This window comes from Tamandua tetradactyla, chromosome 5 (assembly GCF_023851605.1).
Source record: "Tamandua tetradactyla isolate mTamTet1 chromosome 5, mTamTet1.pri, whole genome shotgun sequence".
Lineage (NCBI taxonomy): Eukaryota > Metazoa > Chordata > Mammalia > Pilosa > Myrmecophagidae > Tamandua > Tamandua tetradactyla.
Window position 1 is genome coordinate 162,668,518 of NC_135331.1, and position 10,726 is coordinate 162,679,243.

Genomic DNA, 10,726 nt, shown 5'->3' on the forward strand with positions numbered 1-10,726 from the left:
CTGGAGTAGGCACCGCACGACTTAAACTGTATCACCAAACACAGGTCATTTAGGAAAGGAAGTGCAAAAGAGAAAAAGCAGAAGGGGGTAATTTCATGCTTAGAGAAAGGTCAAAGGGCACAGTCACTGAAGGTCCCGCTGTATCAGTGAACCAAGAGGGAAGAAAGTGCATGCATGTTAATTGAAATTAAAAACCCTTTGAGGTTGTTTACTCTGCTGAATTCTGATGGCTTGAAAATGATTTTTAAATTCCTGAAAGCAAGTCCTTCCCCTCTGAGTGAATGTTCAGCCTCTTTCAAACACTTTAAGCATGAGTTTGGTATGTGCTTTTAAGCCAGGATAAGAGTTTTAAGGAAATCTAATAGGTCCTGCAGGTGTATGTGCTTTTTCAGGCACCAAACAAGCAAGAAGAGTCGACAAACTAATTAACCCCAAAGAGACCACGAGTGACATCAGACAAAGCGCCACCCAAGCACCTGCCACTAGGCTGACCATCTTCACTATCATTCATTCGCTGTCATTCATTTTTTAAAACAGACTGCAAGCCACCCAAGAGCAAGTCAAACTAACCCTAAATCTCTCTTGTTTCAATGATCCCATACGTTCAGTTCCAAAGAGAAATTTCTCACAGGTCATTTCTCTCTGTATATTTTTAAACATTTACACAATCTCCGTGGATCAATTCCAAGAAATATTGATAGTCTTAGCTATATCAATCTAAATTTAAGGTAGATGTCTGAAAAATTATATATATGTTCCAAGAAAATCCTAAATGCGATATATTTAAGGTCGTCTCTATATACCAATATTACTTTAATAAAATTGCTTATAAGCCTATAGCAATTTATACATGCCTAAAAATTTTGCATGAATTAGCTAATGTGATATTCTCAATAACCCTGTGATGTTGTAAGGCAGATATTTTTATTACTATTCAACTCTCTTGGAAACAGTAGTCAAAATATGTCCATCAGAGCACAAGAAGATATTAAATGGTCTTGAACTATAATCTAGACATTCTGACTTCTAGCAAAATACTCTTCCTACCATGTGCTGGTTTGCAAGGAAGTATGCCCCCTAAGAAAAGCCATGTTTTAATATAAATCCCATTTCATAAAGGTAGACTAATCTCTATTCAATACTGTGTGTTTGAAACTGTGATGAGATCATCTCCCTGGATGATGTGATTTAGTTAAGAATGGTTGTTAAACTGGATTAGGGGGTGACATGTCTCCACCCATTTGAGTGGGTCTTGATTAGTTTCTGAAGTCCTATAAAAGAGGAAACATTTTGGAGAGCGAGATTCAGAGAGAGCAGAGAATGCTGCAGCACCACGAAGCAGAGAGTCCAGCAGCCAGCAACCTTTGGAGATGAAGAAGGAAAATGCCTCCCGGGGAGCTTCATGAAACAGGAAGCCAGGAGACAAAGCTAGCAGATGATGCCATATTCGCCATGTGCCCTTCCAGCCGAGAGAGAAGCCCTGACTGTGTTTGCCATGTGCCATCTCACTTGAGAGAGAAACCCTGAACTTCATAGGTCTTCTTGAACCAAGGTATCTTTACCTGGATGCCTTTGATTGGACATTTCTATAGACTTGTTTTAATTGGGACATTTTCTCGGCCTTAGAACTGTAAACTAGCAACTCATTAAATTCCCCCTTTTAAAAGCCATTCCGTTTCTGGTATATTGCATTCCAGCAGCTAGCAAACTAGAACATACCACTTAATCAAAATTAAAGCAAAATATTTTTTTCAGTTCATTTCTACAAAATTCAAAGTCAGTAAAAACAAATAAAAGTTGTTAAATATATCTCTTTCCCTCAGTAACAAGGTAACTAAGTAATTCATCTGTTACTAATTTTAAAATTCAAGCTTCTGAAAAATATGTAGCTGTTACTGTAAGCCACTGAGTGAGAAATTGGCTGTTTCTTTTTTAATTCCTAGGAGGACCTGATTAGACAAATACTAAGTATAAAAAATTATATAGGACAAGAGCAGTTCAAAATGTTTAATTCCAGCACTAGAAATAATTTAATTTCCCTCTCATCAAAAATCAAAACTTGGGGGCGGGCCACGGTGGCTCAGCAGGTAAGAGTGCTTACCTGCCGTGCCCGAGGACCCGGGTTCAATTCCTGGTGCCTGCCCATGTTAAAAAAAAAAAAAAAATCAAAACTTGGACCCATTTCATTTAGAACACGTTCTAACAGTTCACCAAGCGCCACATTTTGTTTCAGAACATGTGCAGTGGGCATTTCTATCCACTGAGGCACTCTTCAGATTTGCTTTCAATTCTTTGAGAAGATTCACACTTTCTCTAGTTGGAAAGAAAAGTGTGGCTTCTGGAAAGCATAGAGAAAAATATTGATAATGGGATTTCGGAACAGGAGTTTTGCAATTAAAAAAAAAAACATTTAAACATTTTACATAAATCCAACTAAACCGGAGTGTCAGCGCAATTCTATTTGTTAATTTTGACATGATTTACTGAATATAATCCCCTTAAGTCCGAAGCTGACCTCCACAGTAGTCAAGCTTCCTGTGGGATCAAAAGGAATAATAAGAACCATGCCACTACTGTAAAATAAGCAAGCTGGTGTTATGTGCAGGTTTGTTCCTATGTTGTCAAATAGACAAGCATGCAGCAAATACTCAGCAATAACAAAATAAATGTCCAGAGACCTTTTTCCAACCGACAAGCAGACAACTCAGCAACTTCAAACAGATTTTTTTTTCTTTTGGAGCCAATTCACTTGCAGCATGGGCTGATAAAGCAGTACTAATCTCCTGCTTTAAATCAAGTTTCTGTCACTGGGCTCCATTAATCTCCCCCCTGTTATCAAGTGTCTCCATGGCAGGAAATTATATTTCTAAATTGAATTTTGTTCTGTTTCGATGTAGTAAGAAATATTTTCCAGACTACTAATAGGATGCATAAAGATTGTGACTCTGACAATACCGTTAGATAAATAAAAGCTATAAATTAAAGGCACCTTCATTCACTAGCCAGCCTAACAGCAAAATAGAAAGCATTGATTACCTGGAAAGAGTAATCAAATAAAAGATTTTAAATTAAAAGTGAGGTAGCAGATGGTTAACTTTTTAATTTACCTTTTTATAGGAATTGCCCATAAAGGTAAAAGGGAAAAAAATCAATCCAAACAGTCTCTTGGTGCTAATAAAACACATATTGATTCCTCGTGCATATGCTTACTCTATGAGATGCTTGAATCTGGTTCCACCATAGGTAATGGAAGCAAATACCATTTAAGAGCATTTCAGTGGAGACATATTTACAGTAAAGAAATGTCTCTGGGCTCGTTTTATCATGAAAGCACTAAAACTTATAACTCCAAGCCACAAAGAGATTTCATTTTATGGGCAGAAATCCACTTACAGTGAGGCCAGGACAATTCAGTTCCATCTCGGAAAGAGGCCTTCAAAATGACAGTCCCCTTTTTTTGTTGGTGAATAATACAGTGATTTCAATAGAGTTTAGACTTTTTTTTCATAGATAAAAACTGTTTTGAACTGCCAACTTTAACACAGTTCGAGGTTCTCTTTGAGTGTAGCAATTTCAAGAAAGTCTCCTCCAAGCATTATTGAACACCTGGTCCTAAGGTTGTACATTTAAAACCTACCATATATAAAGAAACATTCCAGGAAAGAAGTTTTTCATTATGCACCAATGTAAGGAGCTTTTAGAACACTCAATTAATGCTACGAATGTACCAAGATGCTGGTAGGACTTGACAAATGTACAAAGTAAAGAGAAGTTTTCTACACAGAAGAGGGGTAAATAGACCACAGCATTCCTTTCCCAGTCTAACATAGAGACCTTGGCCCAAAGAGATAAAATATATTGGTCAAATCACTAAGTCCTCTTTAACTTTATGTTCAGAACTTTTCAAATGTGGAATTACTGTGGTAAACTAAAATTACTGTAAATCACTTTTACTCATACTATCTTTAACAATTTAAGTATTTTGAAGCTCCATTAGATGAAACACTAAGATTATTCATAATGGAAAAAGGAGTAATAATTCGAGGTCATAGATCTTAAAGCCTATAGAAGTAAAACTAAGAATCTGATGGGTAAGTATAAAAGAATACTTGTAAAATAACCAACAAATATTAACTAGAGCTGGAAGATTAACTGAAATGGAATAAATTACAGAAGAAAAAAATACAACATGTCATTTGACTTAAATCAAAGCAGGTGGTGAGAAGGAAGTCAGAATTTGGAAAAGATACATCCTCCTCCTTTCCTCTTTGAGCAGATCTTACCTATATGCACAAGAAAAGAAGAAACTGCAGCTTCCCAAAGTAGTCACAAGTCACATTCCTCAAGAGCAACCAACTGGAATGATAAGTTTGGAAAACTATAAAGCTTATTTTATTATTTTTAATGTATTTTCTTAAGGAGAGTAAACCAAAAATATGTTCCTGGGAAGAATGGCAGAAAAAGTGAATGCTGCTTATTTTTCTATATGCTGTAATTTGACGATGGGTTTTGCATAAACACCACCACCAGATGTCTAGCCTCTGGACTCACTTTTTGTCCGAAAAACCAACCATCTCATCAAGTGTGATATATGTTTCAAGAATTTCTACTATGCTCAGTTTAATGCCTGAAGGTTTGGTGGACTTCCACGTGGAATTAATTTGTGATTCTAAAAGCCAATTTGGGACAGACCCAAGTTTAAGCTGAGTCTATCTGCCAAAATGTTGCTTCGCACATGAAATATATGTGCTAGTGGTGAATTTTCAGAAGCATCTCATAGTCTCTTCCTGATCTATAAAATGTTTATCACTATTGCTATTCATTAAGGGATTACAAAACAGAAGTCACAAACAAGGGTGTAAAAGCACTTTTTCAGGAGAGATTCTTATAGTGTTTTTATTGAAACTCTCCAGCATCAGTCACTCCCCCCCACCTCCCAAGGCTGAATGTTCAAGATTTTAATTTTCACCATTAAATGGTCCCTCCTAAAGGATTGCCTTGCTTGGAAAATCATGTTTATACACACAGTTGTACTGGTTCAAAAGCTTCTGGTTCTAAAGGTCTATAGGTGAGAGAGAGAAGTGTTAAGAGCTGACTTCACCTTGCCTTTTCCTGAGATCTGAGAAAGGCTGCTCTACCACAGACCAGTACATTAGAATGTGGTCGGGGGTTTCATTCTCCCCCACTGAGTGAAACCTTCCTTAGAAAGCAAATCTTCAGTAAGAAAGGATTAGGCAACTAAGGGCTGTGCCAGATGTCTGCAAGGAGTTCAGAACACTTTGGAGATCAAAATGTTCAACCAAGATCATTTTGCAAACGGATAACTCACATCCGTTATCATCTATGTGGTCAACTGAAGATGAAGACTTCGCCAGGGATATTCTATTTTCGTCTCCAAAAATGATGGCACCCTTTCAATTTTTAAAATGTAAGTATCTTTAGTCATTTCCAAGTATAGCGGAGCTTTGCTTTGAATAATTGTGCTGGCTTCTCTGTGAGCATGCTTCCTAATCCACTCTCCTTGAACGTCAGATTGTCCAGGATGCTTGTTTATCATGCTTCCAGAAGACACCAAATCTTAAAACTTGAGTTGAATAGGAGAATGAATGCTTGATTTTAAAGTATTTCCTCAATTTCTGCTGGGTAGAAGGGGCAATTCCTAGAGCAAACCAAAATGTCTTTGAAGGTACACATTATAAATGATTTGTTAATCAAGTGAACAGTACAGAGTGGAAGGAGGAAAGTTCACTGGCATGGATTCTTAATACCCATTTGGTTCCAAATAGCCAATTTTTATAGTAAAAGGCTGAAGCTAAAAACTTGTTTCTTACCTGTAACAGCCTTAAAATGTAGTAAGATCTTGTTACAAGTAACAAGGTAAGCATACTGGAAAGTGTGCTTGGAGTAACCAAAGTGTAGCTTAAACAAAAGCATAATCTTGTAGAATTCCTTCAACTAAATTCTTTGGCAACTCTTCAGCAACATCTGTCACCGTTCCACAGCATGCTGAGCACAAAACAGGATAAAGTAAACAAAAAGAGCAGTTGGAGTTGATGTACTTAAACAGAGTTGTAAGAGTTTTGAAGTAATTGGTATCATTTAAAAATCTGTATATTTCCCATAAATATCCAGATCTCTGGCTCCTTTTTTCTAACTTGGAAGATATAGCAACACCAGCCTTTCCTTCCTAGCTGGGAACAGTTGATTAGCTCTGAATGGCTGCTGCTTAGTCCTCGGGCCAGATCTTTTCCAAAATCCTTCCAGGAATAAAGTTCTGATAGTCTAAATATGGCTGTAGTGAGCTTATTGTTAAATTTGGGATTTAAATAGTGTTAACAAACAATTCCTAAATGTGACACACAAAACACTACTTAGGCAGAAAGTAATTTTCTGAATTATGATTATTTAAGATGAACAGGGCTGGCCTTGCCAATGCTACACAAAATGGGGCAAAGACACCAAGAAATACACACAAACACTGAAAAGTGCTTCACCAGACCCTACGATTAGATTTTGGGATGTGAGAAAGAAGTTTTGTCCTGAAGTACAGAGAAAAGAATGAGCAAAACTGAGGGGGACAAAACAAAGGAAGAAGCTATCCTTACAAGCTTGTTAGAGAGAGAAGGGGGTAGTAGCATCGTAGGAAGAACAAGAAATAAGGATAAAGTACCTTCAGGCATTTTTGTTTAACCCCTGTAGTTAATCAGGCTCTACACATAGAAGTCCTGGAGATAAAATAGAAAGTAAAGAGATTGACTTGGTAATTTTAAAACTTCCCACACACAGAAAGAAACCCAGAACCAAATGGCTTCACAGGTGAATTCTACCAAACATTTAAAGAAGAATCAATACTAATCCTCATAAAATCCTCCAAAAATTAGAAGATGAGGGAACATTTCCCAGCTCAATCTATGAAGCCAGTTTTGCCCCAATGTCATAGCAAGGTACGGGGTGGCTGGGGAGTGGGACTAGGACAGGGGTTGCCTCTTGCCTTATTGTCCCCTAGCACCACCAGGACATCATACCCGTTGCTGGTACCATGAAGATATGGTCTTCAGAGCACATCTTTGACCACTCATGGGAAACTGTTAGAACAGCTGCCATGCAGAAATACTCAATGGAACCAAGTGCGGTTGGAGTTGATGTACTGGACAGACATATGGATCCCCCTGGAAAGCTGCACAGCCATGGACTTCTCAACACAGAGTGGGGCCTGCCCTTCATGGTGAAATCTCTTATTGGTGCAGCAAGAACCGAAGTATATGTGCAAAGGCATTTGGTAGTTGATCCTGTAGAGAGAACAATGAAACTTAAATTTACTAATATTTCATTTACAAATATGGTTAGAGTAGATGAACAATGTTTATACAAACCAAATTCTCAAGACCCAGAAAAAATTGCTTTGACTCAAGAAAGGAGTCAGCTTCAGCAGTTACCTGGAAGAACTGATGGCAAATACAATTTGTTCAAACACTAATAAAGGCCAAGAAGCAATGGATTGGGTAAAACCTAAGTCAACTGTTGAGACTGAAGAATGATGGCTTCGGCAAAAGGAAGCATAAGGACACCGATTGTGGTGGCAGATTTGTAGAGAAATGATCATGAAAATTGGTGTGCCACAACAGATCCCCAGTCTTTCTAAGCTGCCAATATATTTATATGTTATTTTAAAAAGAAAAAAAACTATATTTTAGGTAGACTTTTTTGTAATAAGCTCAAGAAAGGGTATGTGACTTTTGATGAAGACAAAGAGATGCAGGGCCTCTAAATAAAAGATACCATCCAAAATTTGTATTATTGGAAATGATCATCTAATATTTTTCTTTTTCTTTTTTTTTTTTTGGTGCATGGTCCAGGAATTGAACCTGGGTCTCCCACATGCAAGGTGAGCATTCTACCACTGAAACACCAATCATCTCATTTTAAGGATTCCAGTATTTAAGTTAGAATTTTGCAATTTTTGAAACAGTACTTTGAAATTGGTGTTGGCATATTATATCTCCTTCAGGTTGAATTCTAAAGCTTCCCATGCACAGGAACTCTACTTATACTAACCCCAGAGCAAAGCAGAGCCACCTCTTTATATGCACACATGCCCTGCCACATTAAATTTCGATAGTTGACATGAAGGAACTCAGTTTAAAAGGAAAAATTGTAATTTTTAAAGGATGTTAATTTGTATTTTAAAACTTGTCCTGCTCTAAACCACCATTTAAAAAGTGACAGTGGTTAGATATGGCTTATAAGTGATATTTTGGGAGTGAAAATTATCACTAAAGTAATATATGACTCAAAAAAATAAAATACAATTTTATTGTATTAAAAGAGTATAGAGGGGGCGCACATGGGTGGTTCAGTGGTAGAAAGTTTGCCTTCCATGAAGGAGACCCGGGTTCTATTCCCGGATGACGCACTCAAAAAAAAAAAAGGAATATGGTATTGAAATCTGTTCTACAATTTATTGTTGCAATATGCTTTGAAATTTATTGCTTTTTTGTATGTTATTTTTCACACACACACACAAAAAAAGTCAATTGTGAGGATAAATGTACAACTATATGATGGTATTGGAAACCATTGATTGTACACTTTGGATGATTACATGGTATGTGAATAAATAATATATATCAATAAAAATTTAAAAAATAAAATTTAGGGTGGGCAAGAGTGACTCAGCAGGCAGAGTTCTCACCTGCCATGCCAGAGACCTGGATTTGATTCCTGATGGCTGCCACGCCAAAAAAAAAAAAAAAAAAAAAAAAAAAATTTAAGGAAAAAAGAAGAGTATGGTATTGATTTTCCAAAGTTTTGTAACTTAGCAAAGGTATTACCTTCCTTGTATGTGTACTTAAGACTCTTTATGATTTTGTATGTTGTACTGTGGGCTGGTTACATTAACTGCAAAAATAAAGTCATTACCTGAATTTTGCAGCATTCTAAACAAAAACAGAAGAATAATTGTTCACATCTTTTAGCATTTCACATTTTCCTAACTTATAAATTGCCATGTGTCAAAATCAGGTTCCGTAACTGTTAAAGTATGATACGTTAGGTTATTTGAATATTATTACTTTTCAAAGTAATTGTGATTACAAAACATCTTTTTTTTACATGGAGCTGTATGATGTCTTGATTTGAAGTGTAAATCCCAGGTACTTACTGTTTTCAATAATATGATGCCACTGCAGGGTGTGGGGATGGTGGGGGGGTGAGAAAGATAAAAGAATAAAAGAAAAAAAATGCATTGAGCTAAACTAATCACTGAGTAAATTTCACTGTAGCTTTACTTATGAGAAATCTCTGTTTGGTTGCAGAAGGGCAGCTACAATCTGAAAAACAATCTAGTAAATGCATTCTGTTTTATATTTTGTGGCAGGTAATTATCAATCACTAAATAATATATTTAATACTTATTTGTTGCATACAAAGTATTTTTGTTAAAATGTGATTAGCGCTTGCCTTTATTTTACAGTGTATTATATACAAATGATAAACATCCAGTCAAGTTTCCTACGAAAGAGACCAGGGAATGTGTGTACATAAACCATAGGAAAATTATATCAAACTATTTAAAAATTAGTGGGTTTTTCTTACTTAAAATATTATTTGGCTTCAGGCTTCTTGGGACATTTCAAAAGCACATTAAATCCAGTATGGTTTCTGATTATATTTTGTAACCAGGGAGGGTTTTTTGCAAGTGAAATATTTCTGTTTAACAACACTGCTAAATTTTGATATTTGCTAAAAATTTGCCTTATATAATTCCTGTAAATTATACTTGTCTGAGAAAAATGTTACACTTAATGATAAAATTTACAAGAAAAAAACCAAATAAACAAAACAAGGCAAAACATCACAAGAAAAGAAAACCATTCAAAAGAAAACTTGTGACTATAACTGCAAAATTCCTCAAAAATATTAGCAAATTGAATACAATGGCATATAAAAAGGATTATGCATTATGACCAGGATTTATCCCAGGAATGCAAGGTTGGTTATATATACAAAAATAATGTAATATACCATATTACTAGGATAAGGAACAAAAAAACACAGTCATTCTAATAAAGACAAAAAAAAAGCATTTAACAAAATTCAACTATCCTTCATGATAAAAATGCTCAACAAATTAGGAATAGAAGGCAATTTCCTCAACTTGAAAAAGGGCTCCTATAGAAAACCCACAGCCAACATAATATTTAATGGTGAAAAACTGAATGTTCTCTCCTTAAGATGAAGAATAGTGCAAGAACATCCACTTTCACCATTTCTATTCAATATTATACTGGAGATTCTAACCAGAGCAATTAGGCAATGAAAGGAAATAAAAGACATCCAAATTGGAAAAGAAAAGTTAAACCATCAGTAGTTGCAGATGATACAGTCTTGAATATAGAAAACCCTAACAAATCCACTAAAAAACCACTAGAACTAATTAAAAAGATCAGCAAGTTTGTAGGACTCAAGATCAATATCAAAAATAGTTGTATTGCCATATCCTAGCAATGAACAATTCAAAAATGAATTAAGGAAAAATCCATTTAAAATAGAAAAAAATGCTCAGGAATAAATTTAACAAAATAAGAACAATATTTGTGCACTGCAAACTCAAAACATTAAAGAAGTTCTAAATAAGTGGAAAGATATGCCATGTCCATGGATAAGAAGACTTAACATTGTTACGTTAGCAATACCATCCAAAATCAACTACTGATGCAATGAAATT

At 35.7% G+C, this 10,726-nt stretch overlaps 1 pseudogene; it reads left to right on the top strand.

Moving 5' to 3' along the window:
* Positions 1 to 7,039: 7,039 nt before the first annotated feature.
* LOC143683370 (PRELI domain containing protein 3B-like) lies at positions 7,040 to 7,591 on the top strand (annotated as a pseudogene).
* Positions 7,592 to 10,726: the final 3,135 nt, after the last annotated feature.